Source organism: Mesocricetus auratus, unplaced genomic scaffold (genome assembly GCF_017639785.1).
Source record: "Mesocricetus auratus isolate SY011 unplaced genomic scaffold, BCM_Maur_2.0 Super-Scaffold_100011, whole genome shotgun sequence".
Taxonomy (NCBI): Eukaryota; Metazoa; Chordata; class Mammalia; order Rodentia; family Cricetidae; genus Mesocricetus; species Mesocricetus auratus.
In genome coordinates this window covers 48,931,020-48,946,168 of record NW_024429195.1, presented here as the reverse complement: position 1 = coordinate 48,946,168, position 15,149 = coordinate 48,931,020, and positions in this window count along the sequence as shown.

Here is a 15,149-nt window from a genome sequence, read left to right as displayed (position 1 = left end):
CAATATAATTACAGGCTTGGCATGCAAATGACCCAGTGGAATTTGCTCATCAGATGTGGTCTAACTGGAATGGAGTTTAAGTCTATATTAATTTTTCTATGACGGTGACAATAAACAGCCACAAATGTATTGGCTTAAAATAGCACTGATTTATATCTCTAGAAGTCCACAGTGGTCCTGATAGGGCTGACATCAAGATGTTACCATGAGGTCCTTTCTGTAGACAAGAATCTGTATCATTGTTTGTACTTGCTCCTGAAAGTCACCCATGTGGCTTGTGAGCCCTCTACATGTCCCAAAGCCTTCCTTGTCCCCAGATTCTATTCTTACAATACATTGTTACTCTTCTGTAGGTAAACCCCTCTAATCTTCCTCATAAGGAAAACTCTCATAAAAGTTATTCTTAAAATCTTCATTGGGGAAACACGGTAGACTGTTTTTTTCCCAAGATCTCCTTTCTTTTCTTTCCTTGGTCTGCCTGTATTTGGCATATGTACTTTGTGTGTGTGTGTGTGTGTGTGTGTGTGTGTGTGTGTGTGTGTGTTTACATGTACATGTGGAGGTCAGAGGCTGGTATAGCTGTCTTCTTTTATCTCTGTCCATATTATTTTACGAGACTGAAATCTTCCTTTGAACCTGGAGCTCATTAATTCTGCTAGTTTGCCTGCGGATGAACTCCAGGGATCTGGGGTTACAATCATGTGCAGCCCTGACTTTTTAATATGGTTTAAAGGATCAAACTCTAGTCCTCATGCTCGTGTGGTAAGTGCTTTGCTGACTGAACCATCTTTCCACTCTAACAGCCTTAATCTAACATCCACAAAATGTCTACTGCTATATAAAGTAGAAGTCAGGGATTATCTGGGTGGTTCCAGATATTTTTGTGGGGGGGGTTATTATTCAGTTTACTCCAGAAATCATATAGTCATTCTAGTTTAGACTAAAATCCAATTCATCATCAGCTAAAACTTAAACTTTTCATGCATATTATTATCTTCCTTACTCTACTTGAATACTTGGATTTTTGGTATTCACATTCAAAAACTGATATTCAATACTCTTACTAAAGTTCAGCTAGCTCATTAGATTTAATCCATTGAGTTGCTCATGGACAACATTCTGAGTCATTCCCATCATATTTGGTAACTTATCTGTTTAACTTTTAAAGTATGGCATCAGAGGCCTTCAACTCAGCATCGTTTTATCATAGTTTCTACACTTCTGTCATGATAAAGTTTGAGCATACACGGGGCAGATTGTCTCAGGTGAAATGTGCTGAGACCACTACTGAACGGACTAACTAAGCTTACAGGAAAACTACTGAAGTCTGTTGCTGAAAGTCCAATTTACAGTATCTAAAAGGAGATGTCTTGGCTGATGGTGGTGCCATGGAAATGGGTGACAGAGAATCCTGGTCTTGTGGCCTGCCTAGAGGCTGAAAGCATAAGTTAGCAGATCTCCAGTCATTCCATGGAATAGTATGTGCAGAATTTAAGTGTGCAATCACCTTAACTACAGCTCAGACTGGAATTCTTACTCCAGTCAGAAAGAATACTCATTAAAAAGCCAAGGGGTGCTACTGGCAAATACACGTGGAGTGTTTCCATATGCTGTGAACTGTTCTAGACATAGCAGTATGTCAGGCTATGCAAACTCAACAACACCCCCACGGTGTGTTATTTACAGACAAGTCAAAAGGAGAGGAAGTCATGGTTCAAGGTAAAGACAATATACTGCCTTTCCCACACCGCCATGCTTTTGTTTTCTTACAGGGTTGATGCCTTGTACATCATCAAGACTGAAACAAACATCTGCTGAATGGGCAGTTGGCTAGGAATTCATGTGTGAGTGGAGGATAAATGGAAGAAACTGCACTAGGAGACGATCGATCAGCTTTTCTTTATCAAAAAGGCAGCCTAGGAATTCTTCTCATCATAATCTGGTTCAAGGAGAGAGCAGCTTCCTTTCACTAACCCTTCGCCGTTTCCTACCAACAGTGAATCTTGTGATGCTTCCACAGCTAAAACAGAACCCAATTGGCGAAGTGCAACTCTTTAAAAAAATCACTGGAAGTGCAAGAATACATTAAAATAAATGGAATAAGAGTGTTCTGAGCCAAACATCGAATATCGCCTCTCCTTTCCCATCCTTCTGTTTTTGTGTCACGCAGCTCTTGAGACACTCATTATTTTATGTTTCTAGTAAAAGGGAGAAAGGCTGTCAAATTCCAACTTGAATGAAGCCTGTGGGAGAGAAGACAAGCTTTGTGACCAATATCTTTCATTCAGTTATATTTTTCTTCATTATAAAATGAAGTGTAGGATTATGTGCACTTTTTTTAGGTTTTATAATAATGGGTAATGAACAGCCCCGCTGTTCTGTCTGTGTCTTATTTTAGTGCTACGCTTGAATAGCCACTGTCTATATCTTATTTTAGTGCTATGCGTGAATGGCCACTGTCTATATCTTATTTTAGTGCTGTGCTTGGATGACCACTGTCTATATCTTATTTTAGTGCTGTGCTTGGATGACCACTATCTATATCTTATTTTAGTGCTGTGTTTTGATGGCCACCGAGTGAGTATCCCTTGGAGGTTGTATGGACAAACAAAGGCCTTTTCCCAAGGCTCTTCTATACTGGGGTGCACTAAGAACACATCTCTGTTTAGAGTCACGATTCTAATCCTAACAAGTGTTATCCTACTGGGTTTCCCTGGAAATGGTCCTCCAGGTCTGAGCACAAGCTCATTCTCTTCTAAGTTGAGAAGAAAAAGCAGAGAGGAAAACACTATCTGCCATCTCTAGAAGTACTTCATCCTAACAGTATTGACTTAGTCACTGGGTGCTTGGCACAGGGTCTGAGCATCCTGAAAGCTGAGGCCAGGAGGGGTTTTTTCAAATAACTGAAGCCTGTATGATGCCCTTCCTCAATATTACATTGTAGAATCTGTGTGGACTGTTGAGAAATCATTTGCTGGTTTTATGACTTCTGGCTTCCAGCCAACTCAGCATAGGCCTTATCTGGTCACCCAGTCATATTTCCACAACAGCTCAGGGATGGAATCTGCCACGTCTTGAAGCTGTCCTTGGTAGCCTTTCCATTTGCTCAGACGCTGCAGAGGTAGATTGTTTTCTCATTGGTATCACTAATGTTGCTTTTAGGTTTTGTTTACATAGAACCACAGAAAGATGTAGACTCCTTCCTACCCTCGCTTCAAGGTTTCAAGACTCAGTTACTGAAATCAGGTGATTTTAATTCTCTCATTCACCCATTTACTAACTTGTACTAGTCTTGTGCTACTTAAGGCACCATGCCACTGAAGGTTTACCATCTGTATCTAGTTCTATGCTACATAAATAAGTGACAACTTGTGACTATCCTTAAAGACCCAGTGGTCTAAGAGGGATGAGGCATATATAAGTAAACATTAGAATAGCACATGCCACATATTTAAGAAGGAAAACACATATAATGGGGTCTCACAGGAGAATGTGATGTGAGCAGGGGCAGCAGGAAGCCAGACCATAAAATGATGTTGAAGACATTAAGGACCTATTCTAATATATTTGGGGAGGCTTTTCAGCATATTTGCTCTGTTTTTGTCACCACCACATTATTTCTTAGGCAATACAATGCACTAGAGAGAGAAAAGGCCTGAAATATAATTCTGTTACTTACTACTTTGCGTCTTTGATAAATGACCCAACCCTGTTATGGTCAATGCAAAAGGCATTTGCCAGTACAATACCTGGCCCACTTCCAGACTCCCTATTCTTTACAGAAATGTTCTTTTTGCTATAGTCTTGGTGTTAGCAATTTGTGCTCTGAAAAATCAATGGCTTTCCCCAAATGCTGCTCAGTATCTCGGAGTGGAGTTTAAAGCCTCCAACCCCAATTCAGAACATGGGACCCAGTGATTTCTCTCCGGAATAGTACCTGACAGCGGAGGCCAGGGAAACATCCAACAATACATTCCTTTCTGGTGTAGGATGTTATAAATTAAGAAAAGCAATGTGCGAGAGAAAGACATTGTGTGACAGGGTTCAAGCAGAGGGTTTTTTATTAGGGAAAAGGATCATAAAAGGGGGAAAGGAGACAGGGGAGACCAACCTCTGGAGACAGGAGCAACAGGAGAGAGGAAAGAGAGTGAGAGAGAGGAGGAGAGGGAGAGAGAGGGAGACAGCGACTGACAGAGAGAAGGGGAGAAAGAGATAGAGAGGGATGGGAGGTGGACAGAGCTCTTTTAAAAGGGCATAGCAAATGTGCACAGGTGCTCTTAGTGGCTGCAGCTGAGGGTGTATCCTGTCAGAACTCCAAAGACAGGCCAGTACAGATGCCTGAATGCTAACATAGGTCTCCCAGCTTCTAGTAGAAAGACCATCTTTTCTATATAGGGTCAAAATAGTGAATTCTTCCTAAAGCACTTCAAAAGCTCCAGATTACAAAAACGTGATTATGCTAACTTTCTGTCACATCCTATGCATCTTGCCTATAGCTCGTGCTTATAGAAAGCTTAGGTTTTTTTTTTTAGGCACTGACTATAACATTACTCAGTTTCCTTAAGGAAAACAATTAACTCTTGTAATTGATACTTTCAAATAGGAACTGATTTCTTGGTTGTTCAAATGAAGAACAGTAGCTGCATGAAATGAATACACTCTGTCTTTTGTTTCGTGGGTGTCACACATTAATTGTCTGCTGAGACTGTTGGAAGCACTACAGTCTTGAGATGTTTGAGAAATGCATGTGCCTTTGAGAAATGTAAGAAGGGACAGAATCTGCAGCCAGGCCACTGAGTAATATAAAAACACACTCAAGCCTGAATCAGGAGGCCTTTTCTCCCAGCCAACAGGGTGTGGGGTACCTAACCCCCCCACATCTGGTGCAGTGCTTGGTACCCTTCCCACCCTAACTTTCATCTTTCCCATCCGCAGCAGGTGACTGATTATTTTGCTGGAACTTAAATACTCATTTCTTCTGACTACTGTTGAGTTGAAGGTTCTGTTCTGGTACATGCATGCTATTGGTCTTGCTTTTAGTATTTACTCACTATGTCCCTATTCTCTTTTGGAATGGTAAAATTTATTCTGATCATTGTATGTTAACAGTATGTAATTTCCCTTGTGATTTTTACAGAGGGTTACAGTTAAGACATTGCCTTGAATCTCAGAAGAGAATTTGGACTTTTAGGCTGTGTTGAGATTGTGAAAAATTGGGGAATTTTGAAGTTCTGTAAATGAATTTTGCATTATGAGATGGCTACAAGCCTGTGGGGGTCAGAGGGCAAAATGTGGTTTGAATGAGAATGGCCCTCATAGGCTCGTTTTGAATACTTGGTCCCCAGTTGGTGGAACTGTGTTGGAAGGATTAGGAGGTGTGGCCTTGCTGGAGAAGGTGTGATCACTGGGAGTGGCCTTTGTGGTTTTCAAAGCCCAAGCCATTCCCAGTTAGCTCTCTGCCTCCAACTTGTGGATCAAGATACAATTTCTCAGCTAGCTCTATGCCTCCCTGCTGGCTGTGATGATGGTCATGGACTCTAACCCTCTGGAGTCATGGACCCCAATAAACATTTTCTTTGATAAGTTGCCTCGCCCATGTGGTCTTTACAGTAACAGGAAAGTAACAAAGACACTATCTTTACAGCAATTCACACTTAAATTACTTTTTTTTACTGATTATAGAATTCTAAGTCCATTTTTTCCTTTTCAGCACCTATAGCATACTGTATCATCACCCTACTTCTTATGACTCTGTTCTAACATTTTATAGCAATATTACTCCATTTTCTTTAGAATTCTTTTGTTTTTGTCTTTCTATTTTCAAATGTTAAGAATTTTCTCTTTGATGTCTTTATATTTTATAATAACTTGTCTATGTGAAATATTCACTTGCTGTTTGCCTCTAAGACATGGTTTCCTGTGTCCCAGGGTGGTCTCACATCTGCTATGTAGGCAAAGGTGATCTTGAACATCCAATCCATTTCTCTGTCTCTACTTCCCAAAGACAGAACCCCCTGCCTTTACTAGTTAACTATAGCAATGATGATTCCATTCACTGCAACATTTCCCCCACCACTACTCTTCTCTACCCCCTCTTTATTCTGTCCTCAAAGAGAATATATACCTGGAAACACACACACTCATTCAAATCACTGGTGGTGAAAAAAGAAAGCTATAGAATAAGTAAGGTATGTATAAAGAAAAGGAGATATTGATTTTTCTTTCTCTAAAACTCAATGAGTCCCAGTCTGTGGATTTCTCTTTGACAGCAATTCTCAACTGCAGCAACGTCTTATAATCATCTGTAATTTTAAATACTTCCCAGGAAATTCTCGCGTGCACCCAGGGCTGATAATCAACATGCCTTATCCAACCGAATATAATTTATCTTAATGTTAATATGCTGTGCAGAGCACAGCTCTAGGTATTTAGAGATCAGTTTCGAATGTTGCAAACAGAACATCACTGTCAGCAAAGTTGCGGGGTTTTAGAAGAGATGAACGGAGCTGAGTCACCAAGGGAAACAGTAAATAAAAACAAGCATCAAGAGACAAAGTCATCCCTATAATCCCATTGCATGTTAATAGAGCCATGGTAGGGAGATTTATTAGAATGTGGAAAACCACAGCTGTTCTGGTCTCGGACCACACCCTCCATATCAATTGAGTGTTCTTAAAGACCTGCCTGTGGTGGGGAACATCTCTAGGAAATCAAATTAGCAGGCAATAAATTTACTCTTTGGCAAATGCAAAAACATGACTGTGGCAGGTTTGCCATTTTTAATTAGTGAATGACCCATTCATTTTTTAAAATGCCTTGCTCCTGTTACATTAAGAATGTCTGATACTTTATTTTTAACATGCAGAGAGTTCAAATGTCATGCTCTTTGAGACACTGTTCTTACCCATAACATCAGAATAACATATCTGGCCTTACCTTTGAGACCATAATATGTAAAAACAACACAAAACTTTCTCAAAATACTTGACTCTCTAAGCTAAGAACGAACAAGCCTGAACAAAAGCAATCAGTTTGCTCCTACATCCAAAACTCCATTTTGAGTTATACTATCAACCTGCCAGCAATTATTTATTTTAGGTTTGTGGTGCATGAGGCTCAGTGCTAGAAGGATATCCTGGCCATTAAGTGGCTGTAATTCTTGAGTAATTCTTCCAATATGAAAATGTACACTGGTAGGACTTTTAATTTTATTGGATTAGCTTAGTCTTGTAGGTAAATATTATGTTAGTTCAAATTCCGTATCTAGGACGATTCCTCCTTGCTAGTCTTCCAGATGGGATCCCATCTACCATACAGAAGAGGCTTTAGGATAGGGCCCTCTTTCCATCACTGCTGGTTCCCATTGGTGCCTGGGTGAGGCTTAATTTATGTTTCCTGGTCCTGCTCTCGCAACTCTGATAGACGTTCTGCTGGAGTGTTGCAGCTGCTGAGATTTAGGGCATTTCTTCTCATCACGAGAAAGAAATCCCATTCCTGCCTCCTGGCTGACTGACCTTGCCTCCACCATGCCTCTCATCTAAATTAATTTTCTACACGTGCAGCCCCTGCAAGTGTTCCCTGCTGAGTAGGTTATCTCACCTCTCAACCATGGGAGCACACTTGTTACTGCTAACCCCACCCACACCACTAAGAAACAACTAAAGGTCAGTTTGGGCACTGGTGAGGTCACTCAGTGGTTTAGAAGGCTTGTTGTTGAGTCCCGAGTTAGGTTCCCAGCACCCACCACGGTCAATTCACAACCTCCTGTAAGTCCAATTCCAGGGGAGCAGATGCTGTATTATGGCTTCTACATATACTTGTGCACATGCACATACACACAATCAGTCAATCATGTTCACTGTCACTTAGCAACTGGTGTACATCACTGCCTGATCCATCGTTACTCTTTGTTTACAACTATGGGTTGATTCTCTTGTCCATCAGCCATCACAGATTTCAAGCCATATTCTGGGACCTAAGTATTTCAGGGCTTGCCTCACCACACACAAACTGTAATTTGTGTTGATGGCATTTCTGCAACTTTCAAAGCAACTTTGCAAAGGTAATGTTTTAATGTCCACACATAAATAGCCTGCTTGCCTCTATCCTGAGCCCTAATACCTCATCTTTCTATGCTGTTTCCTTTTCGCTAGTATTTCGCCTGAGCAGAACAACACTATTAATTGAGACTCTATTACACTATGAGTTTCACAGAAAAATCTCTTTTCCAAAAGATTTTAAGATTTTTAAAAGAGCTGAGACAACCTGGTACCCGATAATTGCCTGAGGTCGCATAGTCTGACCTGAAAGCCAGGACAGAATCCCAGATTTCCCAGTCTCTTCTGGTCCACACCCAGCTCCATCGGGGTGATTCCATCCCACCTGGTGACAGGTGTTTTGTGTGTTATGACTTTAGAACACTGGAATAACATCTTCATCAAGGGGATTTGTCAATTCTGTGTCCTCATCTTTGTATCCCAGTCAAATGACAACGTGTCTGCATTTAACATTAGGATGGGTAAGTTGTATATGCTACCCCAACCTCTGTAGTCTGCATAGAAGCTCTGAAAACAAGACATGAATGATGTATGTAATGGGCACCTGGTGAGAGAAAGTATGAGCCTGCACTACTCTAATCAACTACCCATCGCCACGCAAAAACTCTCTAAAATGAATAGCTTGCAATGGGAAATTAATTCTTTCATTTGATTCTTCTATTGAGATCAACACCTTCAAATTTATTTCAGAGTCTTATCCAGAAAGAAAACATATCATAATTAAATCTCCCTTCTCAGTTTACATTATTCCCATGGGATTCTTTGCCCCGTTGTGTCCTGTTCTGCCTGTTTCCTTCTAGTTAGAAGGAAAGGAGATTACAACATGACTTCTGAACAAGAAGTAGAAACCTGCTCTATTTTACCTCCTCTCCATTTGCCTACACGCAGCTTTAAAATGTACTGTAAAGCCTTTAGTCAGGCTGGGAGAAATGTCACATTAGAGACCCTAAACGTGGTTTGATGGAATCATTTGCTGAGGTAATTAACTCAAATTACCCACAGAGCTGATGAATTGCTTATGACTAAAAGCTCTGGGGAGGGGGAGGAATGATTGAGGGTGGCCTTGTGTTGGGGGGAGATGTGGACTTTATCTGAGTTCTGTGAAGGAACCTTTGGTAGTGGCAGTGTATGGAGTTTTGCTGAAGCCCTGGGCAGAACCACATATTAGAGGCAGGCTTTTGCATACTGTGCCCTTTACCATTTGTGAAGACTGGAGAGGCAGGCGGGACTCCCCAGTCTGGACTCCCTCATTTGCAGAGGCAGTGCCTGTTCCACGGGCCTCTGAGAGCCTGGGAAGCATCAAGATGCAGTGATGTGTGAACAGGAGCAATCTTCAGGTGGGGTAGCAGAGATGTAAGCTCCATTATTCCAGCATGTCCAGTCATACCTCACCATCAACTCTCTACAATTCTTCTTTCCCTTCCCAACCCTACCTGGTTGCCTTCAGCCTGTAGTGGTAACTCAACCTGGTATCTCTGCATTTGTCTCATCCTCAATCATTTGCAGAAAGAGCTAGAGTCATCTTTAAAGCTATATAGATGATTGTGTCCCTCCCTTGTGAAAAGCCTTTTAACCTTTTCTCCTGTGCCTCAGACTGTCTGTCTCTAATGTCTCTATGATTGAACATGTGATTATTGCAACCCTCTGTGGCTTTTATTTAGCATTCTTCCTCAGGAATCTTTATTTACTTTCTTTCTTCTCTTTTTAGTATCTTTCTCTTTGCCTGTCATATGAACATTTTGAACCACTGGGTCCCTGCACTATTCACATATTATCTTGAACATGTGAAGAATCAGTTTAAGTTTTTCAGATAAATTGTTAACAATGTACAGTTATTGCCTGGTTTTAACACATGAAAACAAATTCCAATGCAGTGCCACCCTCATGGCTCAGAGGCTGTTTCGGTGCTTCTAGCTGCCACTTAGATCTCGGTTCATTCATATTAAAAATATTCCAAATTGATTAAAACCTATTTTCATTATAAAAATTTATTTTTAAATATAATTTATAGTAGAGATCCCAAACGCAGTTAAAATTTAAATTTGCTTTAAATTATTGAGTCTCTGAAGTTAAGTTTACACAATAATACTTATTGGAAACAAATCATTTGGCCCATATGGAAGCCTATGATGTATTGTGTCCTCCAGTATCTACTGAAGTGTCCACAGAAACCAGTGCTCAAAGAAGTCTGGAGACTTTAGGCTTGCTGGAGAGCATCCTGAGATTGGACCAGTGGAAATCTACTAACACAATACTATTTTAATTTTTCAAATATTCTATATTTAAAGAATTATGTAATTCATAAATATCTCTTTAAAATTAACTTAAAGTTATGAATACAAGCACAGATGGTGGAGAATTTCTAAATTCCCAAGACTAAATAGATGCTCATTAATTACCATTTAAGTATCTATTGGTGAATGAGAAAAGGAAAGGAAAGCAAGGGATCATGGTAGATGGTTCCTGAGTGACTCCAGGTCAGCCAAGCTCAGCTAGAGTGTGCTAAGACTAGGCAGAAACGAAACAGCTAGCAAGTTTTAAGAACTATCAAGGCAGGGATAACTTTCCTGATAGTCCAGGTCAACCATCAACTGAAACTCAGAGGAAACTTTTCTTTCTAAGCATTAAGTTAAGTGTGTTGTTCCAGAAGAGAAGTGGCTAGAAGAAAGTCAACATTATCTGAAGGTCTGAAGATGTTTCCCCAAAGTCAACACTTCTTGTAAGGTGTGCTAATCGGAAACCTCACTTCAAAATCCTTACCCTTCAAACTCCATCTTATCTGTGCATTATCCAAAGCCATCACTTGTAATTTACAAAAAGTGTAACACTTTCTTATTACTGTAATCAGCTGGGTTTCTCCTTATATGCAAAGTGCTTATTGCCCATCATGTGTATTTTAGAAATTGCTTGTTGTGAAAATCATTGCTTTCTAATTCCCTTCATATGCATGCCTTCTTCTTCCTAAACTATACTCGAGAAATCCTTTGAAAAGGAGTCAGTTCACCGCCATATGCTAGTCACAGTGACAAGCCCTAAATAAAGACTGATGAAACCCTTGAAAGAACAACAGTTTAACAGCTCAGCAACTGCTGTGCAGCTAGCACAGCTGAGTTCATTTAGAGATGAAGGAGTGAGATAAATGGCCTCTCAGTAGATGTGATCAGAGTTGAGGCACTCAGATTAGCGTAGGTGCCAACAAGTGGCATGCATGTGCCCTCATTCTATCAAGTCCATTAAGCCATCCAAGTTTCCTCTTCTCACATATAGCAGAGTAAGCTTGGATAACATAAGTCCTGCTGTGGTTCTCTTGTGTTACACACATCTCAGAAGCTTTAAACAACAGTTTAATTTTACCCAAAGACCTGACAGCTCTAGAAGAGAGGACAGGCTCTGTGGGTATCTTGTCTGGGGATCCCTCATCCAGGACAGCTGTGTAGAGTGGCCTCCCTACTCAGGTATGCGATCCCTTGCTCTAGCCCCTGTCCCACCCCACATAGCATCTCGCGCTGTAGGCTTTTCCTTGTCCCTTGTGCTTTGTACAGCTTGGTGGTCCCGGGGTAGTCAGGGGTATTATAGAGCTACTAGCTTCCAAGAATGTTCTAATACAGAAAAGAGAATGCTGTCGGTTCCTTCAGGTCTTTGAAGTTTCAACAATATCACTTCTGCATGCTGCAAGGTTCAAACAGTCACACTGGATCCAGATTCAAGAGAAGAGGACATGAGCCCTTCTCCACTCAATGGAAGGCAAAATAAAGAATTGCATCTTTTAAAATCTGCCACATTAAGGGACCATATTTTCATTGAATGAGGCTTTACTGTGGAAAGTATCAGCATGGTTTGCCTTAGGCATGTGGCCCTTTAAGCTATAGTCAAGAGCAACACTGACAGCCAAGAGGTAGCTAAAACAAACAAATCCTATGTGCTAAATGTAAGCATTTTGTAGAGCCTCTCTACAGTAAGCAAACCTGAATGGCATCTCCCTTCCCTTCCATCACTGCAGCCTGCTCTCAACACACCAACCTTTTATATCATAGCTAAATCAGCACAGAGTCTGATTCTTGAGGAATGTACACCAAGGATGTAGAATTCTTTAAATTGTTTTAAAACTTTGTGTCCACGTAGAATTCTTTATATTGTTTTCAAATGTCGTGTCTATGCATCATTCACTCCCCATCAATTCTTCCAAAGAGGTTGAGAACTGTTCTTCTAAAGAGCTCCAAGCTCACTTCCTGTTTTCTGGCTTAAAATGTATCTGTGGTCAGTTGAAGGAGATAGAGTTGATACTTTAAATAAATCATTCAGCAATCACTCACACAGTGCACTGTACTTCTATCCCAAATTTATTGACTACTACAAAGAGTAGGTTTTCTCTCTGGTTTTAAGAAAATTCTTTCACTGATTTTAAATAACCATTATATATAATATATTATGTAATAAATAATATCAAATTAGTGATAGTATAATAAATAATAAAATATGTGTCATATAACATATACAAATATATACATATATTAGTAATTTACTGGTTTATACATATGTATTAGTAAATTTACTGGCTTAGCCCCATCTCATCCTTTTTTCAGTAATAGGACCAATCTTAATTTTGAAGACTCCACAGGTTTCATGTTTCCACATAGACTGCTATACTCTTTGCTGGACACATACCTTGAACTGGTTATCTAAAGCAGTGGTTCTCAACCTGTGTGTTTCACATCAGATATCCTGCATATCAGATATTTACATTACAATACATAACAGCAGCACAATTACAGTTATGAAGTAGCAATGAAATAATTTTATGGTTGGGGGTCAGCACAACACCAGGAACTGTATTAAAGGGTTGCAGTGATAGGAAGGCTGAGAACCACTGCAGGTTTGGCATTCCTCCTCTTGGATTTGCCTACTTCAGATATATACAAGATCTTTCCCCAACCGTCATAGGTTCAGGACCCATGCCACTCAACAAAAGAGAAATTAATAAGCGCTTACTTAATATGGTCCCCTAATGTAGCCGATTTTAAAGGATGCATACGTTTACTTAATATGTCCTGGAGTTGTCTTTGACGTGGAGGCCTTCACCAGAAGATAAAGACCCCAGAAATGATTGTTATGAAGTTTGATGAATGGCTGGTCAGATGTATAGATGAAGTGGGGGAAATTTAGAAAAGCTTTTATATCTGGTACTCCTCCAGGTCTTCATGTTTTCAGAGGTAAGGCATTCCTTTCTTCAGATGTTAGGCCACCCCTCACATGAGGGTCTTATGGCATACTTCTGGAATATCTGGAAGTACTTCCTGCACATTCTACCTCTTATATTCCCTGGAGAGTAGTGGGTGTCCTACTCCCTCATTACTCTCTGACAAATTGCACTCTGGACTGCTCTTTGTCATGTAGAAAGCTATCTGTTCATGTCAGGAACCCATAATGCTCACATAACCACAAGTTGTGTCAACATTCAGACTCTGCTCTAGTTCATATGTTAAATGTCCCTTCAAAGCATACGTGTAAATGTTTGGTCAAGATGGTGCTATTGGGAGGTGGCAGGACTTTGGGAGGCAGAAGGTAGTGAGAGGTCCTTAGGTCATTGGAAGCATCCCCCTAAAGAACAGTAGGACCCTAGTCCTTTCCTAGTCCTTTCCCTTGCTTTTCTGTCACCACGTGTGCAATTTCTCTGCCTTTTACTCCCTGCCATGATGCAGCCCTTAATACAGGCCCAAAGAAAATGGAGCCAAGTAACCAGGGCCAGAGATTTTCAAAACCATGGGCTACAATACACCTTTTCTCTTGGTAAGCTGAATGTCTAAGCACTTTTGTTATAGTAATGGGGCATTAGCTGATACTCTCTTGTCCCCTGGGCTAAGTGAATTTCTAGGACAAAGAGACTCCATGATGAACATGATTAAAAACTACATCAATAAAATAAATGTTGCCTCTCTAAAGGAAAACTTCAAAAACAGAAAGAGTTAACATATCATAATCAAATCCAAGAATATCATACAATCACAGTAACAGGTAATCTATATTCTTGGAAAATGTATTTAGCCTACCTGAGACCATCCCCCATCCTCATTTGTAATATAGTAAGCAGTTTACCCTCTTCAAGAACATGAGGATTTTTAAAAAGGTAATACATGCAAAAAAACCCTTATTAACTTTCCTGCTAGTTGTGGTCAATAAACATCATGAACCAGCTCAAATTTGTAACAGCTCAAGGAACAAAAATGAAAGTAAGATTTTCACCAGGCAGTCCCTGTGTCACATTTAGCACTCCTGAATTCTGTTTGTAGGTTATTTGGAAAATTATTACCTTCAAAATGACACAGGAGTCCTTAGAATAATAGCTTAGAAGCGAATACTCTCATTCTTCTGTTGTTCCCAGAAAACCTGATCATGCCAATTACCAACCGAGCTTTCAATGTGCAAATACAGTACATATGAACCATGCAGAAACACAGCAAAGATAAAAATAAACCACAAGGGACCAGAAAAGTAAACACCCTAGTAGAACAGCTACATTATGAGGCAAATTATGTGTAAATTACTAGGGGATCAATGTATAATTAAATACAACTAATATGTGAGTTAAAACTCTGGCTATTCTTTGATATTGACTGAAACAAATATCTAAAAGGGGTGAATTGTATTTTCCTAAGATGATGACACCTGCATTCCCTGTGCCATCTTCTGCAATTCTCCCCTCCAGTCTCTATGGGACTGTGATTAGAAAGATACAGATAACAGATCAGAGTGGCAAAAATAGAAGCGTTTTTCTGTAGTCTCCTCTTTAATCTGTCACACTGCTGTGAGAAAACCTGATAGCCATATGGAGGGAGAGGCCATGACACATATCCAGTCAGCATCTCCCTCTGTGAAAGTCATCAGCTCCCAATGGGCTGAGAAAGTGAGATCCGCTTGATTTCAACCTAGCCTTAGCAGGTGAGAGCTACATGATTTCAGTCTAGCCTTGGAGTCTTCTTGACTGAGACCCTAAACTTTGTTGGAACAAAGATAAGCTATACTCACTTGTATTCTACTGCATCTCTTATCCAAATGATTTCTCAGCAAAGTCACACGTCCGCTGTTGAATCTGAG